The following is a 23,640-nucleotide window of genomic DNA, read 5'->3' on the forward strand; positions in this document are numbered from 1 at the left end:
TTTTTCTGTGGCATCACTGACCATTTACAGCCATGTGCATAAATTGAAGGCAGCCCCTGGGTAGTTCTTCAGGTTGTCCCAGGTCTGACTCATGCTCCACCACCTGCTCTGCAGCACCAGTCTTGGCTCCTGCTTCTGCAGGCACTTGCAGCTCTTTTGGAAGAAGGGTGGGTTGTGTGTGTGTGTGAAAGGCACAGCCCAACTTTTTAACTTGCCTCCTTGAAACTAAAAAGTGAGTGGGGCCAAAAGGGCCTGTCTGTCATTTGTTGTTCCATACAGGGGTTGCTGTCATGGCAAAATTCAAACTGAAAAATTCCTGGCCAGCTTGATTGCTTGGTGTCTATGCACAGCTGGGGTGGTTATTGCTGTATGTTGACAGCAGTTGAGTAGCTGATTTTTTGGCTACTGAGAGATTTGGCTTTCGTTACTGTGCTGCTCCATTGTGCTTTGGAAGTCAATTATCCAAACTGTCACCCAGCTGGAGAGGGGATGGGGCCATTGGAATCAGCGCCGCCTGAAATAATTTAGCTCAGGTGAACCTTAAACCCCGTGGCTTGGAGAAGACAGGGAGCACCAGTTGTATTCTGTGGGGAGCATGCAATGATTTAGCAACTTGTGTCAGAGACAAAGCAAAGGCTTTTGCCAGGCACTGGCAAAAGTAATGAAAGGCTGAGTTCACTCACTCCTGCTTCTTTGCTGTGTCTGTCCTGCTCTGGAGGTTTCTTTGCCAGAGCCATTTTCAGCCTGGCATTCCTTCTCCCAGATGTTGTCCTGGTGGTCCATGTGAATGACAAAAGTCACCTATTTTATGGACCCATTTGGAAGCCTAACTGATGTATGAGCAAATCTGAACCAGGGTGAGATCCACACAAATACTCATCTCTAACAGTCTCTTCACTCCTGCTGTTATATCAATGCACTATTTCCTCAAAACACATTTTTATTTAGCTTACAGCTAAGTTTAATATTTTCCCTCAGAGAGCAGAGGATTGGTTGTTCCATGTGGGTAATTCCATAGCATTGCCATTTCATTTTCCTTACAGTTGTGTAACAGCTAAGATATTGTGACATTTATAATCAGCAAGAATTCAGAACTGCTTTAGGGCACCGGGCTTTTTTTTTTCCTCCCCCCGAGTAAAGTGAGGTGATTTTTTTTCTTTACTACATTTTCCCTGATTTTTGAAAGAGAAGAAACATTAATGTTTGAGAAACGGCACTCATTTTTTCAGCAGAAAGCACTGCTTGAAAAATATGAACCAGGTTACAGCAATGAGTTATCCTCTTAGTCATGGATGAGAAGCTGCTCTCCCCCAGATCAAGCTTTTTGATGTAGAAGATCATCCAAGGCCTTGTGATGTTCAGCACAGCACATCTTCACCCAACAAGTGAGGTATCTCTTCCTGCAGTCAAAGTATTTTGGCTGATCAAACTTCCCTGGGCCTCAGAGCTGCGTGACAGTTGCTGCAGTGAGAGGGATGTTGCTCATGGAGAGGAAGCTGCTGTCAAACTTGGAAGAGAAAGGATTCTGGCAGTAGTAGGACCATGCAGTTCAGGAACGATGGTGCTGGAGAAACAGAAGGGAAACGTTCAAAAATTTCATTTTGGCCTTTATCCCCAGAAAAGTGTGAAGGAGAAAATTTGCTTTCCGCCCACCACGTGTGGCATCCTGGTAGCAGAGAGTTTGTCAGCATGGCAAGGAAATGTTCATGCAATCCTGCTGAACAGTGTGGTTGGTATGGCAAGAAATGCCAATAACGTGACACTTGTGGCACAGCCTTACAGAGCCATCACAGGGTGGTAGTAATGAAGTCATCCCAAGCAGATGTTTCCCCATATATGCTTGCATTTTTGTTTTCTAATTCTCCCATTCCTCAAAGTTAGAGGCAAATAAAAGTAGCTATTTTTTAGCTAAAATTACTAATTACCATTAGTAATTTAAAAATAAGCTTTTAAACTGTTTTTTTTTTGGTGTTTCCATGATAATGTTTTAGTGGCAGTTTGGTGGGTTAAATAATTTGTGTTCTAGAAAGCAGAGTTTGTGATTAGAGTCACTAAAAGTCGTTTGTTCTGGTTTTAATTTTAAAATTATTTCAAGGGTCATTAAAGGATTTAAGGCAAAACCATGAATTCTTTCCTCAGTCATATATTTCTTGAGGTCAATTATGTTGTCTGATCATAGATTTTGTCCTGCCCAGGTCTGGTTAGACACTGGACAATACCAGTCATTGGATAATAAGGCACTTCCAGTGCCTTTAGCTGAATTCTCAACAGAATAAGATGTTTATGATCTGAATCTCCTATTCCTCTCATTTTTAGGTGTTCAACTTTTCAGTCCTTTCCTTTCCCCATTCTACCACCTGTTTCTTCTCCTTTCTCAATATTAGGATTTTGCCAGAGCACCATCAGAGCTGCAGCAGATTCCAGCTTGGTGGGATTGAAGTTGCAGGTCAAGTGTATAAATCAGATATTCAAACCCAGGAATGATGTGCTCCAGGATGATGCCTAGGGAATATTTATATCTGTATTTATCACAGCTACTCATGCAAGTGTTGGTCAATAACACACAGATTTCAGCTCGTTTTATCTCAGGTTTGATGCCAAACTAGCAAAGAAAAATGTTCTTGCTCCTCTCCCCTTTCTTTCTCTTTTCACTTCATTGAAAATGTTGGCCACAATGAAGATGTCACCCCAGAGGCTGTACCTGCACCATGGTGCTCTGAAGCAACAGGAGCTCCCTATTATTAGACAATAATTCAAGGGAAGCTATCACTGTGGGTCATTTCCATACATTAGATATATTTAAGAGCATATACATATTTAATTTGCATAATAAATACTAATATAAAATTCTCCTTTTCTGAGCTCAAGTGTGTTGAATGTTAATGGAGCTGCCTTTGCAGTGTGCTGAGGGAGGGGAGAACTGGGGCCTGCTTGCTTTGATTTGTTGTGAAGCAAAACCCTCCAGCAAAAGCCTTTGACTTCCTGTGTGTCACTGTTGAAACCTTTCAGGAAGAATGCACTTTTCCTAAGCCAGCAACAGCTTTATTTCTAGAGCCTGTCCTGTTGGGATGTTTGTGACGTCAGACCAGGAGCTGGGTTCTGCATATTTTTAAGTGTGATAAAGAAAAATTTAATTGATGCTTTATTAAAATCTTAGCTGCTAAAACCCTTCAAAAAATGACGCTGGTCTAAAACATTTCCTGAATTATCTCCAGGCTTTGAGAAGTACTTAAATTTTCCTTGTTGTAAGACCTACAGTGGGAAACTGACAGTTGGCTTTTAAACTGTCATTGTATGCTACACTCCTAGTGAGGCAGGGGTGTGTTTTGTAGTTTAAAAGGTGATTCTGGTGATTAAAAAAATAAATAATTTTTTTCTTAATTAGATGCCAAAGTCTCCCACCAAGATATTTTTGGTATAATCTCTCAAGTAATTGATGTGTCCTCAATTAATGTGTAAGTAACACAGCCAACTAGTTACCACACCAGCAGAATTTTAAAATGATGTTAAGTGGCATTAGACCCAAATATTTACCCTCTCTCCTCTGGAATCTTTTATAAGATCAATAATGAGCAGTGTAAGTACTGAATGTCTCTGGTGGGCAAAGCAGTAAATTTCACTTTGCCTCTAAACGTTGCTTTGTGATCTGCGAACGTCCATCAGAGATCTCTTGGGTAAAAAAGCTCCTTAGTGAGACATGGAAGAATGTAAAGTAGAGGAAGCAGAAGAACTCGTTTTGGTTTTTATTTGTAAAATATAGGTACATTGGATTATACCCTCCAACAGGTGGATGCGATGAAAAACATCATTGCAGGCGTTCTCTGCACTGTCTTTCAATGTATCAGCCTTGCTTCAAATAGAACAATGTCATTTATCTTCCAGATAAATGGAAGATAACAAAGCACTGAACAAAGCTGTGGGAGCTGCAATAGCAGAGGCTGAAGGGAATAGTTGAGGCCTTGCTCCTTTTATATGATAAATTAGTCTCAGGAACGTTCCCTCAGGTGTGGAAGCTTTCACAAATCCTTATAAAAAAAAGTGCCTCTTCCTAGGAAATTCCTAAGATCTGAGCAGGGACTCCAGATACAGACACTTGTGTGTTTTCCTGGTGGATCTTGTCTCTTGAAGTATCCTGATTCATGTCCATAGGGAGTCTGTGTCCTTAAAACAGGACTTGGGCTGTTGTTGGGGAGCAGAGACCTAGAAATGAGGTAAAACCTGGCTCAGGTTTGTGCCTTGCACAGTGGGGCTTTAGCTCCCTTTGGGATCCAGCCTCCAGCTCTCTCTTTTCACAGCTTTAGTGACTTTTCCCTTGAGACTTTGAGGGTTAGGAGGAGAAGGGTTAACTTGCAGAGGATATTACAGACACATGCCCTATTTGTAGGTGCTATTATGAGAGTAAGGCTGAGCTGTGATGAATTAGGTAATTCCCTCTCACAGAAGAGGAATGAATTCTTAACAGCTGAGAATTGGAAGGCATTCTTACTTAACAGGTAGAGGGAAAATGGGCTCCCCAAAAGGCCCTGTTAGAGTCCCTGCCTTGTTATGCTGTTTTCTGGAGGTGGGAAGCAGGTGAGAGTCTGATTGAGAAGCTTTTTGTGAACTTAACCATAGCTGAGAAAGTTGAATTATGGCATTCCATCTTCCTCATGACTCTGGCTTTCTGACCTTGGCTTACTTTTAAAGACAAATAATTATTGAGCCACCAGAATCCTTCTTAGAAATTGTTTCATGTTCCCCTCATGAGGACCTCCCCACAGGCAGATTGTTTTGTACTGATTTATAAACCACTGCAGACCACATGAGCCTGCACATCTCACCTGCTCACTTAGCAATGGAGGAGATGGTTGGAGGTGGAGCTGGATGTGGGATAAATCCTTAACTGATGTGTCTCTCCTGGGGAAACTGGTCTGCAAGAAAAAGTTACTTCCTTTGTAAATATTGATGTATTACTATTGGAACAGGCCCTAGGAGGTAATACAGATGTGGTAGAAGTGCTGGAGGGGACAGGACAGAAAAAGCATTTAAAAGCTGATTGGGAGCCTTGTTTTTGTACTATTTGGTGTGACAAGCAAACCTTTTCTTTGGCCATTTCTTAGGAAGAATGAGTCTCAGAAGACAGGCAAGTAAGAGTCAGGAAAAGTCTTTTGCAGCCCTTCAAAACTTCAAGTTTATTTTTATCCCCACCTGGGACTCCCTATGCAAAACTGGTGACTTCTGCCTACTGGGGTCTTGCTCTTGTATTCCTTCTTCTGAAAGTTCTGGAGCCTCTGTAGGAAATGCATCTTTTTTGTCTTGTGCATGGTTTGTACATTTTTAGGTGCTGACACAGTATAATTAAAATTGAAGAAGGTAGGGAAGGCATTTAGAAACAGTAATTACTGGTATGTCAGTAACAAAATTAGTGGGAAGTGAGTATGAAAAGATAAATCATCCTTCTGTGAGCAGCTTTAGTAGATGTCTGTGCCTATGGGCTTAAAACGTGTTTGAGCTGCAGGACCACAGATGTACCTGTAGCTGCCACTAATGATAAAACGTCTCTTATCTCAGGGAGGGAATTAGCTGACCTTTCCTTTGCATATTAAATACTCATAAATTAATTGATCACACATTGATATGCTGGTGCTTATCATGCAAGTCCAGTGTGGGTGGTTACATCACAAGAGGCGTGGGCCATGAAAGCATCTGTGAAGGTCTGCTCTGGGCTCCCAGCACAAGAGCCCTTCAGCTCTGCTGAATATGTATGAGCCTTACTTGCTTGTTAGCCCTAAGCCTGCAGGGCTGTTTGAAGGTTTTGGCAGAACTTGGTTTTCCAGGATCAAAGAAACCTGAGCCTAAGCTTAGCTCTGCTCTGGATGCTGGTCCTGCAGTGTTGCAAAGGAAAACAACGCTGCTTGCTTTCAGGCTCTATAAACCTGCCTGTTTTAGCTGAGTTTCAAAATCAGTTAACAGTCAAGTAGTGCAGGAAAATAAATGAAGGGTTTTTTTACCTTTTGTTGTTGTTTGCTATTTATTTTAAAGGAAGATGTTGTACATTGTCTGCTTGGTTTTCTTTCTTCCTTTTTTTGTTTTGTTTAAATGGAGCTGCTTGGATCTCTGTCAGGTGTGTTAAGATAAGCATGTAGGTAGTTACTGTGCCCTGATCATTCAGCTTTGGCAATCAAATCTGCAGAACTTAAAAATTCCTGCTTTGATTTCAAAACCACTTCCAACTAGGGTTAGTAAACTACATGTTTAAATGTACATTTAAGTTTAAAAAAAGCTTTATAAAGACATAAAATGCTCCACAAAAATGTGTACTTTGAATTTTGAAGTCATTACAATTCCTGACTGCCTCAACATTCCCACTGCAGAGTGAGTCAAGCCTGTACCTTGGGACAAACTCTCCAGGCAGGTGAGCAGCACTCTGAGAAACAAGAGTTGCAAACACGTTCCAGTCCAAATTCTGACTGTGTGAATTCAAATTGGACACTGAAGAGGCTTCAAACCCTGAGAAAGATCTGATCAGCATAATAAAATCTTGGGAGCTGCAGCTCATTTTGCCTCTTTCTGCTGTTGGAACCAGAGCTGACATGAACCTCGTTTGCACTGAAGGATCCAAAGGGAAATATTGGATTCTGACCCTGCAATGAGTTTTGCATGGGCTCATTACCATTTAGACAGATGGGATACATTAGAGTTTCCATTTCTTGTTTCACTGTAGTAATAAATGGTAGCTTTTTTAATAGTTTATGTTCATGAAACACTATAATTTTTATTACACTTCAGTGAGATTTGCAAGCTGCCATTGAAATGAAAACCAAAAAAAAAAAAAAAAGCAAGTGATTGTAAAGCTGAAAGAAGATTTTAACAATATTCAGCTCAAGTTATCTAAGATAATGTTTAATTTTGCCATTTCCCTTTCCCTGTTCAGCAACTTTTCCCAGGAGCTTGTGCTACTACTTTGTCTTTGGGCTGTGTGCAAACCACCCAGGCTTCGCGTGTTCCTCTGTGTGTGAGGGCAGTGATACATGCAAATGTTGGTGTGCCAGAAGGAATTCTGAGATTTCAGGTGGTCTCTTCTTACCTTTGTCTTCTTCCCCACCTAATAAATTCCCTTGTGCAGTTCCTGCATTTCAGGGCAAGGTGAGCAAGCTGCTGATTGTGTGCCAGCTGCTGTCAGTGGCAGTGCGGTGTGAAGGCTGATTGCTCCATTGTGGTGCTGAGCGCTCCTGAGCAGGGGGCTGCAGGCACACAGCAGAGCCTGAGTCTCATCTGAACCTCCCCACAGGCACATCAGCCCTCCTTTGTTCTCTGGGTTTGATTTAAACCTCTCTGCTGTGCACTAAAGGTGCAGCAGGAATAATAACTTGAGTGAATCAGTCCATAAAGCTGAAGAGTATTGATCTGTGTCCTATAGAATGAGAAATTACTGGCTTGGAGAACAGTTTTCTGCCCTGAGAATCCCTGCTTTGTCTTCGTGTAAGAGGGTTAAAGTTGTAAAGTCTTACCATGATAAACGAGAGTTTCCTTCTACAACTCCCTGCCAGGAGGTTGCAGCCAGGTGGGGGTCGGGCTCTTCTCCCAAATAACAAGCGATAGAACAAGAGGAAATGGCCTCAAGTTGCACCAGGGGAGGTTGATATTGGGTATTAGGAAAGATTTCTTTGCTGAAAGGGTGGTCAGGCATTGGAGCAGGCTGCCCAGGGCAGTGCTTGAATCATCCTGGGAGTTCAGGAGCTGTGTGTGGATGTGGCACTTGGGGACAAGGGTTAGTGGTGAACATGGCAGTGCCGCATTAACGGGTGGACTCGGTGATCTTGGAAGTATTTTCCAACAATTCTATAAATTCTGTTGGCTCCTTATCCCAAGCCTCTATGTCTGGAAAAATCAGACTATTTATTTCTATACTCTCTCAGTGAACAGCTCCTGTCACAAACAGCAGGTGTTGAGGAAGCTGCTCCCCACAGCTGTGCTGTGCGGCCACTCGAGCGAGAGCTTTTGCGTCCTGCCCCCCTGTCACTGCTCCTGAGTTCCACTGGGGGTGAAAACCTGGCGGTTGGGTTTGGCTATATTATATTTACATTGGTTCTAAAACCACAACATATTGTAATGAATGATAAAAAGCATCTTCAGATGCTCCAGAGAAGCTGAGGATGTAACATTTATTATTATGTTACACGAATTAAATACGTGGACTGTAAGGAAGCAGTTCTCTTTAAAATAAAAAAAAGAAGAAAAGGAGGAATTCTTCTTTCACTTCTAAGGGAAAATGTCTGCTTCATACAGAGTATTCCTTTGTAACAGGGTCCTGGTTATAGGATATTACAATAAAATACACATTTTCCATTTGGCAGTAATGAGTATGGGTCACTTTGGAAATCCCTGAAAGCTTTTTATTTTGCTAGTTTAAGGGGAATAAAAGCAAGTGAATGAAAAGGTGAAGACCAAGGCTACTGTGAAGCTTCTTACTAATTTGAAATGGTCATTTTGAGACAGTTGAAAATGGACTTACTTAAAAACTCCAAACAATCACCTTCTTCCCTGCTCATCCAAAAATTAGCCATTTTGTCTGTGTTTTAGTGAAGCTCAGTCTCAAGCAGTGAGAGTAAGAAGTGAGAGTGGAGTGTAGCAAGACAAAATGTCCACTATTAGGCTAGATATGTAAGCACCTAAAATGGCAGTGGAGAAATTTTAAGTAAAGTTAATGCATCCTTGCTTTGAAATGTGGAGCATTCTTATGTATGACTCTGATGGGAGATTTGATATGTTCTTTTGGCCTGTGGAAATAGGACTGGTGAAGAAATATGCCTTTATATCAGAATACCTGGGCCCTTGTTAACCCTTTTACTCCTTAAACTGATGTCGGAGATTTATCTGGAGACAAGGGCCATGTGTCCTCAGTGGGAAATAATCAAACTGTCTGACAGAAATGTTTTGAGTCCAATGGCTGAATGGACCATGATTAGCTTGGTCCCCTATGGATGGAAAACTTTACAGCCTTTTATATGCTGGAAATAAATCCAGCCTTTTTCGTAAGTGTATATTTAGTGTGCCACTATAAATGTATCAAGTAGTAAATATAATGTGCTATTCATATGAGAAATATTTGTGGGAATGTGTTCCTTGGAGCCCTTGGCACTTAACATAATATAGGAGGTACTGTTTGGGAGTAAGATTTACTGCTAAGGAAACATGTAATTATGAAAGTCTGCTAAGATTGAAAATATTACAAATTTTGTTGCTTTTCACCATGGCAATTTGTACTTATGGTTTTCTCTTAAACAACTGGAGCAGTTTTGTGCTTTTCTGATTGTGGTTTAGGTTTTTTTTTTTTAAAGTTATACCCCAAAACCAAACAGAGAAGCTGTCAGGAGACCTAACTGTGTCCTTCAGTACCTGAAGGAGCCAAGAAGGATGGGGCCTGGAGTGACAGGATAAGGGAGAATGGCTTCCCACTGCCAGAGGGTGGGGTTAGGTGGGATATTGGGAAGGAATTGTTCCCTGTGAGATGGGGAGGCCCTGGCACAGGGTGCCCAGAGCAGCTGTGGCTGCCCCTGGATCCCTGGCAGTGTCCAAGGCCAGGCTGGATGGGGCTTGGAGCACCCTGGAATAGAGGAAGGTGTCCCTGCCCATGGCAGGAGGTGGAACTTGAGGGCACTTGGTGATCTTTAAGGTCCCTTCCAAGCCAAAACATTCTACGATTCCACCCTGCTGCTGATCTGAATTTATTGTCTGAGGGCAGATCATGGCTGTTGAACGCTGCTGTTTGGCCTGGCTGTGGAAGCAGAATCCACCAGCAGCATCCTGCTCTTGGGCAACTTTATTTTGTGAAACTGGTCCCGACTAAAGATGATGCATAGAGATGTTTCCCAGTTACCAGTGGAAATGATAATGGAGTTACAGAAAAGTAAATGACTTTTGGTGGAAGTGAAGAAAGGCTGTGCATTGCTTTTCAGCTGCAGCTTGCAGAGGTGTTACAAATGCCTGGAAAAGCAGCTCTTTGGGGTCTCTTTGTAGCCCTATTAGAGGTTGAAGAAATGGCTTTTCTAGGAGTACTGGAGGTGTCTGAGGAGTCATCTTCAGTTCAGGCAGTAAATCAAGCCAGACTGCAAAACAAAACCAAACCTTGCTTATGTTGCACATCACAGGGATTAGAGGTACCTGTGAGTGGAGCTTTGCTCATGGCTCATTAACTGAAGGAATGGTGACAGCAGTGGGGAGAGGCCTTGAATTGTTGTCTGGAGGGATCCATATGGGGAAACCTGGGATAATAATGATGCCATTACTTATAAATAATGGGCAATGCCCAGTCATACCTACATAAGCTGTCTGCAGGGGCCCTAGGCTGAGTTTTGGTGACAACTCTTGGTTCCAGTTTATCTTACTTGCTGCAAGCCTGATACATTTCTACCTTTGCTGCAGTTGCTGAAAAATAGTTTTGATGTTTTGCCAGCTTGTATTTGTTGTCTCATTTCTCCATGTTGTGAAGACTAATAATGATGTTTTACGTTGCTTTCCAGCTTCTTTAATTTGGCATGTGGGTGCTTGTTGTGTAAAGTTAAATATTTGGCATCAAGGGGAATTTGCAGTAATCTTAAAGCATTTTAATCATATAATCATCACTGAGATGATAAATTTCTCTGAGCACCCTGTGCAAGCCCTTGTAAGATTCTGTGAATGCTGAGGCTTCTGAGGATCTGGATGTTGATGGCCTCAAATGAGGGCCAAAAATGCCTCAAAAACGTAATATGTCATTTACAATTCATTATATCACATCTCACAATGTGATATATCTGCATTTATTCTGTGAATGACACATTTTACCAAAAAAGGTTATTGAAGGCCTCCAAATCACTTTATGAATAGCATTTTTGCATGTATTTGCATTTAATATGTCTAATCTCTGGTACAACAGAAATCATGTTACATTTGCTGTAGATGATGGCAGGGGTTTTATTCTCTTGGATCCCTCTCCCATTCTTCTCTTGTCAACATGCATGCTTTATCAGAACAAGAAGACAAATATATTACAGAGTTAGGACATTTAAAACAGGAAAATGTGATGCTTGTGTTTCCTCAAGGGCTTGTTCATGTGCTTGGAAATTATCTTGAACAATGGTTTATGGTGCTCTGTACCCTAAACTGGAGTTCCCCTGCACAGAAAAGACAGTCAGTAAACCCCAAAGACTCTAATCCATAGTAAGGAAAACTAGTGTTGTTTCCTCTGCACAGACAGTCAGTAAAACCAAGAATCTCTAATCCATAACAAGGGAGCTTTTTTTTTTTTTTTTTAACTGAGATATTTTAGAGAGGTAAAAACCCCTTGTCAGAGGAAATTTAAGCTGAAATATGTTCTAATGGTTGGGAAAATAGTGGTGACTGATAGGTATGGTGAGAAAGGTGATTAGTGGGAAACTAAGGTAGCAGAATCATTTTTTGTGCTACTACTCTGAGGAATAAGGTTTGTTCCCATTTTTCTCTCCTTTTGCAATGTAGCAACCCCCCATCTAATGTCCCCCCTCAGAGGGAAAGCAGCACACTTGTCCTACTTTTGGCTCCCGGAACACGTGGGGAACACCTCCAGAGAGCAGAATGTGTTTTGAGGGCAGCCAGGGAGGAGCTGGAGCAGGATGGAAGGTGCTGCAGCCGCCCTGCTCCTGCATCCTGGGGCTCAGTGGGCTGGGAGCAGCTCCAGGGCTGCCAAGAGCTGTCTGTGGCAGCTGCTGGGTCCCCAGAGGGAGATCCTGACAGTGCCACTGCCATGGGAAGAGCGGAGACGTCACAGCAGGGCCTGGCCAGGAGAACCCAGTTTATCCAGGCAGAGTTTTTCTGGATCTGTGTGTGGGTGGCTTCCTGCTGGAGCCTGAAGAGCTGTCAGCGTTGCCTTTTTGTGACAATGGTGTGGGGGAAAGCTGTGCAGGAGAAGGCTTCAGAGCTAAGAAATGGTTTAAAATACTTCTCCTTCACACTGTGCTGAAAGAGCCCTGCTTTGCCTTTAGAGAGGTTCTAATACCTGGTTTCTAAAGAGAGGGTTTGGTGGTGTGCTCCAGGGAATTCTTCTACGACAATCTTGCAGGGAATAATTTGACGTGACTTAAAATCTCAGAAACAAACCAGTATTCTTCCAAACAGCTCCTGTAAGCATTTTTTCATAGGTCCATCCACTGAAGGTAAAAGGATCTGTTTAGGAATGGAGTTACCTGTCAACCACAAGGAATTTTTTTCACTGTTCATTGTATTTCTTTTTCAGTAATTTATTATATTTGAGTTGATAAAATGTCCTGGTTGCTTTTGAATAAAAAGAATTCACCTTGAACCACTTCTGGATGTGCTATGGGAATAATTTCAGTATGCTAGTTAATCAAAGAAAATTTAAATTAACCTTTTTTTTAACGTGTGTAACTGACTGGACTATACTAGCAAGATACCTTGCAGTAGTTCAAGTTGTAGCATTTGTAATTGATAAAAATTTGCAATGAATTATTACTGTGTATGGTTACTATAAGGGATGGAAAAACCAGCTATCACAATTACATTGAAGTTAGTTTGGGAAAAGCATCTTTGCACAAATCACCTTGCCTGGAAGTGCTGTCACCACGCTCTGCTGGTGCTTTGGAAGACCTTAATAGAGAAATGAATGAATTTGCAGGTAGAACTTCATCAGAAAAGCAGTTTGACCACAGCTGTGTGAGCAGGGAGGTGTTAAACCCTCTCCCAAATCCAGGATGTTGGGGTGCACTTGTACTCATCCTTCAAGGCAGGGATATGAATAAAATGCAAAGGAAGAGCATTAAAGCCTTCTGGGAAATGCTGGGGATGCTGCTCATTCTCTGAATTCCCAGTGAGATGCTCATGGTTGTGCTTGGGATCCGCCTGCCTGGCAAACTGCTGTAATTTGTGTTTTATAGCTTTTTCCTGTGAGAGGGTTTTTAGCTGAGCTGCAGGTCAGCCCTTGGCAGGCCCTGCCCATGGATGTGACCTTTCCACTGCAGGATGCATGCTCTGCTACCCAGTAAAATGAGATGGGAACAGAACCAGAGCCCTTTTTCTTTTTGGGCTTGACTCAAAGGGAACACACAGTTTTCTCTGGTGGGTGAGGGAGATTTTCTCTTGAATGAAGTTATTTTCTTGTGTGCATCACCTGAGAATGTTCCTGGTGATGAAAGAGCAGAAACAAGCACAAAAAGGAAAATCCTGTTGTTCTTTAATACCTGAAAAAGCAACAGCACAACCCCAAGTTCCTCATGGCATGGCCCATGCAGTCGGAATGGTGGGTGGCTGTGTGAACCTGTGCTGGAACAGCGAGCAGAGCAAGAGTTGAAACCTCTTTCTCTGCATTACTGAAAAGGTTAACAGCCTCACTACACAGGGGGGTTAATTTAAGGCTGATTCATCTTTCTTACACAAAGCCTTGCAGTACTGCAAGCTTCTGAGATAATGGCCAAGTTCAGCACCTAAGCACACACTGAACTGTAGTGTTAAACTCAGTGCAGTCCTTTTCACTAGAAGAATGTTGCAGGAATTTTCCTTCCTGTGTACACAGCAGCATTCCTTTGTTGCAGTGTCATAAATGCATTTACAGTAAATTGTAGCTAACCAAATTTTCAATACATATTTTGTTTTTTCCTTGGGAGGGGACAGGAGTGATGCATTGCTCAGCAAATCTTTGAAGCTTCTGGAGAAATGTACTTTGATCAGCATCATTCAGGGAGGGGAACTTCTTTCCCCCTCATTAATTTTCTCTTAAATGTGGATTTTAATGAAAAACCTTGAAAAATGCTTTTGGCTTTTTTTTTCTTTTGCCTTCAGTCGGTCATTTATATTCTGCACAGACTAGAATAGCACTGTGGGGGGAGCACTTAAATACGGAGTAGATATTTGTCATCTGTCACACTCTGAAATTAAACTTTTGATATGGAGTTATTGCCTTAGAAATAACTTCAAAAAATTTACATGCAGAGAAAAGTACATGGTGGGGGAAGCTGTTGAACCAGTTATTGCATAACACTGTGTTAAATCCTCTGTCACCGAGCAGCCTTTAAAAATATTTCTTCATGAATAAATTAAAAAAATACATTCATACAATGCACATTTTCATGACCACTTAGGTGGATTTTTTTTTTCTATTAACAAAATCACAGAGAGGAGGGTGAGATTTCCAGAGCTGCTGCAGAGATTTCTAATTAGAAATTGATATCAAGTTTTGTTCAGTGCTTTGAAAATTCTTGTAGTACATTTGCATACATTAGGGAGAGAATGGGGCCAGGTTCATTAGACAGTTGAGGAATTAAAGCTCATCAGTACCAGAGGCAAGTGGTACAGGAAGGAAGTTGGGAGGAATATTTTATATTTCATAATGGCTACAGTGGAAAGAGTATTTGGACGCTGGCATGGTCCCTCTGCTTTGTGGGAAGATGTTGAAGGATTATAAATGAGATGAAACAGCTTTTCCACAGGGTTAGGATAATGGAACTGTTCCTGGCTGGTGAGTTTAAGACCACTGAGGGAGAATGATGGACTCCACCTTCCCAGAGCCAGTTTTATTTCAAAATGCTGCCTAAAAGCAAATACCTGTTGGTGGCTCTGCTCATTAAACCTGTCATTTACTGGGACAAGTGAGCAACTTGTATTTTTGCCTTGATCAGGTCCTTTACTTTGTGGTTTTGCTCATCCCCCACAGGGAGCCTCTGCCATGGTGCTGGAGGCTTGGAGGCACTGCCATTCCCTAAAGCAGGCCACAGCAATCCCATTTCCTGGGACTCTGCAGGATAGATCTCCCATCTGCTGCAGGGACAGGAATGAGGGATCGCTCCCTGGGAATGCCAGAAAAGCAGTGTTTTTTAGTTCTTGACTCGTGCTTTCAGATATAGGAAAATATGTGGTTTTTCCTAATAACCCCCCCTGTTTTTCCAACATGATTTACGTTTTTTCAGATTTTTAAAAGAGTTGAATCTGACTTGGTTTTGAAGTGGTTTTTATGGGGTGTTTATTGCACAGCCCTAAGCTGTCCAAAAGTGTTATTGGATCACTGAACTGATCTCTGGGAGAAAACATTCACATATCTAAATTGAATATAGCTGTAAAGCTCTGTAACATCACATAGTTGTTATTATCTGAGGATTCTTCTAGTCCAGATAATCTCCTAGAATCAGAAAGCCAAATTATTAAAGGAATTGGTAATAACTGTAGTTTATGAAGTGCTGGGAAATATAAATTGCAAAGGAGTTTGCAGATAAGCAGGGTCATAATTGTATCATATTCTTTGATATTCAAGTTCTGCTACAAATCCAGCCCCATTTGTTAGCAATAAAAGGGAATATTTAGAAAATATATGTCTAATATGACTGAGGGAAAGATATTACTGTGCTTTTTGAGCTACTGCATTTTCTTATAACCAAAACAATTTCAGAAGAACAAAAGTCCAGTCCCCTGGGATATGAGCAGAGTGCAGGCAAGTGAAGGTTGGGCATCACCCAGAGTCTTTTGAAATGCACAACGTTGATTCCAGCACTTAAAATCTTAAATCCCTGTTTCATTATTTATTTTAAAGCTGAATACCTCCAGGGAACAAAATGTTTATTGTCTGAAAGACCCTTACATGTTGGTTTTTTTTTTTTCCTGTTTTAAATCTATAATAGATGGCCTTTGGATAAAATAGACAAACCAGCACGTCTTAAGCCACTAACCATACCAAAGACAGTGCAGATCAGCATCTGAATCACACTGTACCTAAAGGAATTGGAACACCAAGTTCATCTGGATCTGTTGTACAATTTGGGTAGAGTTGCTCATTGATGCATTTTATGTTAAATTAACGTACAGAATAGCCATTGTCTGAACTGCTTGAGGATTGAAGGCAGTGAAGTTTCTTAGGTGGTGAATGCCTTTTTTTATCATTCAAACTCTGCACCTCTAAAATAAAGACAAGGTAAAGAAATACGGAAAGAGGGGAAAACCCCACCCAAGAGAAAACCCCAAGCCAAAACTCAGTCCCAAACCTCTTTTTGCCCCTTTCCTCCATCAAAGTAACACTTTCATTGACCAAACCTCCCCCGAGGAGTCCCCAGCACATAGTGCTGTGTCAGTCAGGACTCCTGTGTGACACTGAGGCACTGCCAGCTGTGCTGGGACATTGCACAGGAACACTTTTGTCATCAGCTCTGCTGTTCTCTCATTCCCAGCAGCTCAGGTTGTTGGTGAAGGGAGGGCATCAGTCACCTCAGGTCTGCAAACAGAGCAAATGGGATGATTTTAAATACCTGTCTAGAACTTTCATGACCAAGCAGAAAAGCTGTGTTTTCTGTTTGGTGCCCACAACCCCTTGCTCGCTCCAAGAGTATCTCAAGGTTCCTGGGATGTCACTTTTGTTTTAACGTCAATAATTTTGATAAAAGAAGCACCAGGTTTGCATGTTTCAAAACCTGAGCACTGTGGGGCAGTGTTTGTAGCTCCCATTTCCAGTGAGGACATGACTGAGAGCCAGAAGAACCTCTTTAGAAGAACATCTTTGATTCATTTAGTAGAACAAGGGAAGCCATCACTTGCTGATTTTCAGCTCGCCGCCCGATGAGAGCTGACAGTGGATGTGGCACAGCCACAGAGAGGCTTTGCTGCCTGCCTGCCTGACAAACAGAGCTGACACGTTGGCTGTCAGGTTTGTTTTGTAATGGTGTAATTACAGAAACTGAGATCCTGGGGAATTATAGGGAGAGGGAGATGCATTTCACACTGTGAGCTAAACGTGGAATAATACTGCACTCATGAAAGGTGGGAGCAGTTGAAGGTGTAGTAGAGGTCTGTATCACTGTTGTAGGGGGGTTTAGGGGAAGACAAAGCCCTCAAAATGACCATTTAATTAAAAAAACCAGCTTTTTCTCCTCCTTCTGTGGTGATGCATTTTCCAAGTATCAGTGTGGGTTCTCTCCTATTGTCCTCTCTCTGGCTCTCAAGTGCTGTGATTCCATTTCTCCACCAGCTTGAATTGCAGATGGACAGTTCATTGTGGGCTTTTTGCTAATGCCACATTATTCCATATTCAGACACTAGTAACCTCTGTCCTGGGATGCCACAGCCAAGTGGAGCAGGGTTTTGATGTCTCTCCCACTGCACAGGATGGAAACATGGCCAGCAGGACAATTTTCCTCCACACAGCTGACTTTTATTTATCCCTGCTTCACCCAAAGCTCTGCCACCTTTTATATTAACAAAGTGCTATGCTTGATTCAAAATCTCTATTCATGGTAATTTCAATAAATTCAATTTGTTTTGTTTGTCTTAAGAAATGGTACTGTACAGCAGCAGGATTTGAGGACATTTAGAAAGTAGAAAGAAGTCCAGGGTCTGTGCAGTGAACACTTTACTGGAATTTGTTGTACATTGAAAAGCACAAACAACTTAGACCTGACCAATCAACAGTTTTAATTTTGGCTTGTTCAGTGCCATGCCAAATACTCTTGCTCACTAAAATTTAACAAAATCATAAAGATCTTATGGGGATCATTCTCAATACTTCCATAAGTGTGTTGATGGATGACATATTTTTCAGCCTGATCCTCATGAATTTGTGCATCAAGATAACAATCTGTCATCCCATTTGCAAATCCCATTTAAGGTATCTTTTGTGAGCTACAGAATCACAGAATAGTTTGGGTTGGAAGGGACCTTCAAGACCCTCCAGTTCCAGGCCCCTGCCATGGGCAGGGACACCTTCTTAGTCCATTGGCTGAAAAGGAGCAAATCAAATAAAAGAAATAATGGAAAATCTTAACTATCTGACTGCAAGGGTGCACATACTGAGTAGTGGAAAATCCTGCAAGTGGAAAAGCTCTTTTTAGGTGTTGGAATAATTGTACGTTGCTCGAAACACGCCTAGAACAGTTTAAACAGTTATTAAAGAGTGTTGCCAGATTTTATCACTGCAGTCATGCATATAGATCAGTGATCCCTGAGCAGCACTGCAACATGTGTGAATGAGGTGCACTTGCTAAAAATAACCCTACTGAGTGCTGCTCCTAATTGCCTCGGAATCCTGGGGAACCGAGATGATTTCAGCAGCACAAAATTGACTTAAAACGTTTAACTGCAGCATTACACGAGGTTTTTGAGAGATGATAAAATATTTGCTAGACCTTGGCCATCAGGGTTTAAAAAAATAAAGCAATCACCCTCAGATTAAACCTGAAGCCGTTGTAGCTCTGTTCTTGTCCCACTTGTAAGAAGTGGTGATGGGTTCTGGTTGTGTGGAAACCCCTGGTAGGGCTGCAGCTCTGGGCTGGAGGTGGCTGGAACTGCTCTGCCTTACCTTGTAAAGCCACTTCAGCAGCCCCAAATGTAAAGAGAAGAGTCTGTGAATTTGTTTTTAAAGAAAATACAAAGTTCTGAGGATGTTTGGCAACAGCTGAGCATCCCAGAGCTTACTGACAGACAGAATAATGATCCTACTCTTTCCCTCCCCTTTTAGAATTTCTTGTAATACTTAATCAAGTTTCCCCTGTGCCTTTGTACCCCAAACAGAATCTATTTTCATAGGAAATGGGTTTCTTGATGAAGAGCCTGCCATTGCCACCTCTGTGACTCTTCCAGGTTTTTAGGATATTTGAAAAATCGGAACTCATCCTCTTATAATTCCATCCTCAGCTGGGGAAGGTGAAACCTTTACCTTGTCAAAACCAGTCTTAAGAATCAATAATTGTCTTTTCTTTCCAGCAAATTCTTTGATTATCCATTTCTTTATGGTTTTTCATATTTTTAAGCAGCTGCAGCAAATGACTGATTTGCAGGCACTCTGAATTTCTGCTCCAGCAAGGGTTTAAGCTGTTTAGGGAAATGAATGAAGAACAAAGGTTTTTATTTAGCTATAAATTTTGTATGAGTTTAATTTTTTTCATGAGTGACCGGCTTTCTTACATCAAACTCCTTCACAGGGAATTTTAGAGCAATATGCAGTACCTTTGACAACTATAATTTTCTAAAACTCTGGGAAAACCAGATGAAAGAGTAAATAAATATTGGTCTGGCTGAGGTTTAATAATCCCTGATAAAAGTAAAAATGCATTTTAAAAGTAGCATTGATTGCTCCTGGACTCTGGTTTTGTTATCCTTCCCAGGCTGAAAATGTTGAGTCTTTATAGAGTCAGAGAAATATATTGAGAATACTGATGAGACATTTATTTTAATTTATCACCCCAGTGTTTGAGCACTTTTATGTTATCCTCTGAATTTATACTCAAAATCAGTCTCACAGAAGTGGGAGAACTTTACTGCTGAGGCCAAAGGGAGGCAGGAGGTTTAAGGACACACCTGTACTGCTGGGCAATGACAGTTTTTACAACCTAGGCCTCCAAGAGCAGGTGCTGGAACTGGGATTGAGTCAGAACAGAGCCAAGTGCTCCCATCCCTGACTGCATCGAGTCCTGCTGGGAGTCCCCTTCTCACTCATTTGACTGACTTTGCACCATTTCCATCCCCTCTGGTAGAGATGGTGTGACTTGCTGTGCTCCAAAGCTCTGGCATTTTGGTATTTCCCCCTGCTGTGTCCCCTTGTTTGCTGTTAGTTTGATTCCTGGAGTTGCCCACCGATTTGTGGGATTGGTATCCGATGCATGGATTGCATTGTCAGCTCCTGGAGAAGATGGACTTGCTTTTTTGCTCAGCTCCAGCACTGTGGGTGCAATTCAGACTGAGAGCTCTGGTGTTCAGCTGTTTTCATGTACTTCCACAATGGGGAATCTCTGGAATAAATGTGCTAAAGAGATGTTGGTAGCCCAGGTGGTGGAACAAGATGTTTGGCTTGGAACTCCTGCAAGCACTTCTGTTACCTTGGGATGGGAGAGAGGTATTTTTATCACTTGTAGTGCTTACATGGCACTTCAATCAAGTGGGTTAGGCTTCTTTTCTTTTTTTTTTTTTTTTGGCCAGATTTCAATTTAATTCACGATGTGTCACCTCCCTAACTCAGCTTTGGCTCTCAAAGAAGTGGTGTTGTCCTTTTAATTTCTGGCTGAGCAGTTGCACAGCAGAACCTGGAGAATCCAGGAACTGGTTTTTTGGCTCTTAATAGCACAATGTCCATTCTGTTTGTGCATCCCTATGTGATGCTCCAAAGTGCTTTGAGGAGTCAGAACAGAAGTTGCTGTTGAATCTCTCTGTCCTGAAGCTCTTGGAGGGCTGGCACTGCTGTGTTCCTGCATAAATCTGCTGGTTTAGGGGACATTCCCTGAGCAGCGTGAGGGGTTGTGTTTAACAGGCTGATTGCTTGGCAAGCTGTGTCTTGACGAATGTGCTGCACACAGGATTCTGTCTCTGCTGACTTAAAATCATCTCCAGAAGGGGTTGAAGTAGATTCTTTGTGGAAAACTTAATCCTGGTATTAGATTTGTGAACCAGGAAGATACCTGGTGTGTTTGTCCTGACGTGATTCTTGGAAGAGACGTTTGTTTTTGTCCCCAAAAGGAAGTGCCCTGATTTCATGTGCCCTGATTCATGCAAGTATTTATTCAGTAAACATTTTCCCTTCAAGGTATTTGATTCTGAGAAAAATTGAGGTTATCAGTTCTGTTGAATACTTGTAGACCTGAAAGCTACTACAAAATAATTATAAGTGGCAACAAGTATGATAGCTTTTGTGTGCATTATTAGTTTGATTTTTCCAGAATGAGGCAATATTTCATGCTTCAGTTCTGTTGGAAGGTGTGTTATAGTTTATTTTTTGGAGGTGTGTTAGGCTTTATTTTTTTAAGAGTCCCTTTAAAATTTTCTATGGAGTATTTTCTGTTTTATAAATTTATTATGGAGTAACATAGAAGATATGAGCTTAATTTTATTAATTGTGCAACGAGCCCATTTGGATCTAAAGGAAACCAGCTGCTTTTTAATGATTGAACTGCCTTTTTCTTTGATTTTGCATTCACTATATCCAGTTATAATTTAATTTTCCGAAATGCAAACTGGTTTTTTCTTTGTTTTTTATCAGGTCTTGCATGCTGTGACACAAAGATCTCATCGCCTGGTGCACTATGTTCATGGTAAGCCTGATTTCCTCCTGTCATCCCCATCATCGTTCCAGGGGTTATTATATCAAGGGGATATTATGTCCTTTTAACAATCAATCATTTGAAATGATCATAAACACATGCACACGAGTTTAGTCTTTGTTTTTTCTGAATTAGGACAAATCTCCAGTTTTACACAACATCCAGTGCAAACCGAGTTTTAAGAGCCTGTAAATGATCTGATAATGGCCTTAAAGTTTCAGTGGTCATGGTCAAAATTGCAGACAGGACAGGATGGGGTCAATTTTGTAGTTTTAAGTAATGCAGTGGCATCAGAATTCCTGACAGGTCCCCACATGAGGAGATCTACAGACAGCAACACAAAAGGCCCAGCCTGGGTCCAGTGAATCCCTCCTTGTCCTGGCTCCAAATGCTCAGGCTCTTTAGCTATGCTAAGGAATTCTCTGTGGCTGCCAACTTTTTGGCACTTCTTAAAATAACTCAGTTAAATATATTTCATAAACTCATTTTGTATAGGCAAAAGAAGCCCCTGTGCTTCTCCTCAGCAGCACATCTTCCTTCTCTTTCTTTTCTCCTCCAAATATTAGTAAATTACCCCTTTTATTACGATATGAAAATAAACCAGCTTTTGGGATTAGGCCTCACATTTATCAAATGATTTCCTACTGTGTTCTGCTTTTTTTTGTTTTTTGTTTTGAGGGGCTAAGTAGCAAACACCTTCCGTATTTCTGGGTTTACTGATACATATTGTTAAATTGATTATTTTCCCTCATGCTTTTTACTGGAAATAGCTGGAATCCTCATGTGGTTCCACTGTTCTTTTTTTTTCTTTTTTTCCCCCATTTTCATTGTTTTTCTCCTAAGTTCTCCCTTACCTGCTGCAGGATGTTTGAGCTGCTTGATGCCCTCCACCTCTGAGAGCAGAAGTTAATAAACAGCTTTCCCTCGCTGATGGGATTAGGGATGTCAGAGGAGCGGCCAAGGCTTTAGGGGATAGGGATTTTTAATCCTCTTCCCTGGTTCACCTCAGTCGAGTCAGCCATTGGAAGTTGGCCTTGTGGAGCTGTCAGGGTAATCAATAGCTGTGTTCAGCTGAGCTTCCTGGCATTTCTGACAGTCATAAATATGCTGCAGCTTCCTGAAGGAAAGTGTTCAATCCTAGGATATCCATTGGCGTTTCCATAATCATCCCCACTTCCCAGGGGGAGTCCTTTGGCTTGCAGGGTCTCCAGCAGACCCTGGGGAAGGGTTCTGGGCATCTTTGAGATGGTGACCAAGGACGAGCCCTTGCTCGGTTGCACATCACTTTTAATTACTCAGCGCTCTGCAATGAGAGATGATGCAAAAACAAAAGCTTAACATCTGTCAGGTCTTTTAATGCCAACATTTCTTAATTTTTTTCCATTTTTTGTGTTTTTTCTACGCTTTTCTGACATTCCAGTGGCTTTTCCCCAGTCTCCTCTCTAACATGGTGATATTTGGAGGAGTTCTGCAGGTGCTTGCTGGAGGTTTGGAAAGGCTGTGAGGATCTTAGCACTGACTCTGAATTTAATTAATCTGGGAGCCCCAGAGACACAGTTACCGGCTCCATTAATAACTTCACTTTCTCATATTCTCAGGTTTAAAATATTAGATCAATATTTTGAGGTAGGATAGGAGTGTCCTTCATTTTGGGGTCCATCTAGCAGGGACCCCCTGCAAGCTCTGCAGATGTTCTCTGAAACATAGGTTCCTAATTTTTCTTGCCACAGGGCATAAGGCCCCGAGCTTGGTATTGCTCAGCTAAAATATTTTTTACAACAAATACAATAAAGCATTGTCATCTCAAGGGCTTACAGTTAAATTTTACTAATGCAAATTGCTTTTGAGTCAGGCAAGTCTGACAGTGTTGTTGTTTGTCTTTCAAAAATACATTTTATCAAGGCTAGCACAAAGCCCCAGATGAATTGAACTATAACTTTGTCTGATTTTGATGGAAACAGAACATTTTATGATGTTCAATCTTTCTGTAAGGATTTTGAGAGGGAGAAAATTATGATTAAAACAGAGTATTAAAAATTCTGCTCACAAAATAATTTGTGAAAAGGAATTGCAAATCTAGTGGCAAAAAATCTTTATAGCCAGATAAAACTGCTTGGGGCTTCCTTTTGTTTCTAATTTATATTCACAATAATAAATGAGGCTGAAGTAGCAATCAGAGAGATCAATTAAAAGTATCAGTACAACTGGTTTTAAAAAAGAAAATCTGTTACTAGTCCATACTTTTGAAAATACTGCAGCACAAGTTTTGTGTTTGGATTCTTTTGGCAAAGAGTTCTGTCCTGTGTGAAGGGAATCAAGGGTAAGCCACGCATCTACATCATAAATACACAGTTAATCCTTTATTATCTAACATATATTCACTCGAGGTGATGCTGAACTTTTCACAGTAGTTTTACCAGGTTGCAGCTTCCAATGTAGTTTAAACCCACAGCGCTATGGTTGTGGAGACCTGGTGTCTTTGGAGAGCTCCATGGCACCCCGAATTGGAGCTGGCATTATCATTCCCCTCCTGGTGCATGGCTGATCTGATTAATGTGGTGTGGGGACTGGGATGACTTTGACTCGTTCTTCATCTTTTGTCTGCTGTAAATTTTTATTGGAATTT

The 23,640-nt window shown here is 41.5% G+C and overlaps 1 protein-coding gene across 5 annotated transcripts in view; it reads left to right on the forward strand.

The window, feature by feature from the left end:
• The window catches only part of ATP2B2 (ATPase plasma membrane Ca2+ transporting 2), a 387,814-nt gene that overhangs the window by 77,908 nt on the left and 286,266 nt on the right, over nt 1–23,640 (forward strand). For all 5 annotated transcript variants that reach the window (XM_048316144.1, XM_048316145.1, XM_048316142.1 and 2 more), the window contains exon 2: nt 20,954–21,005. The gene's annotated coding sequence lies outside the window, so the exon portion shown is untranslated. The remainder of the gene's footprint in view (nt 1–20,953; nt 21,006–23,640) is intronic.

The sequence above is a fragment of the Corvus hawaiiensis genome, chromosome 11 (assembly GCF_020740725.1).
Source record: "Corvus hawaiiensis isolate bCorHaw1 chromosome 11, bCorHaw1.pri.cur, whole genome shotgun sequence".
NCBI classification, from domain to species: Eukaryota; Metazoa; Chordata; class Aves; order Passeriformes; family Corvidae; genus Corvus; species Corvus hawaiiensis.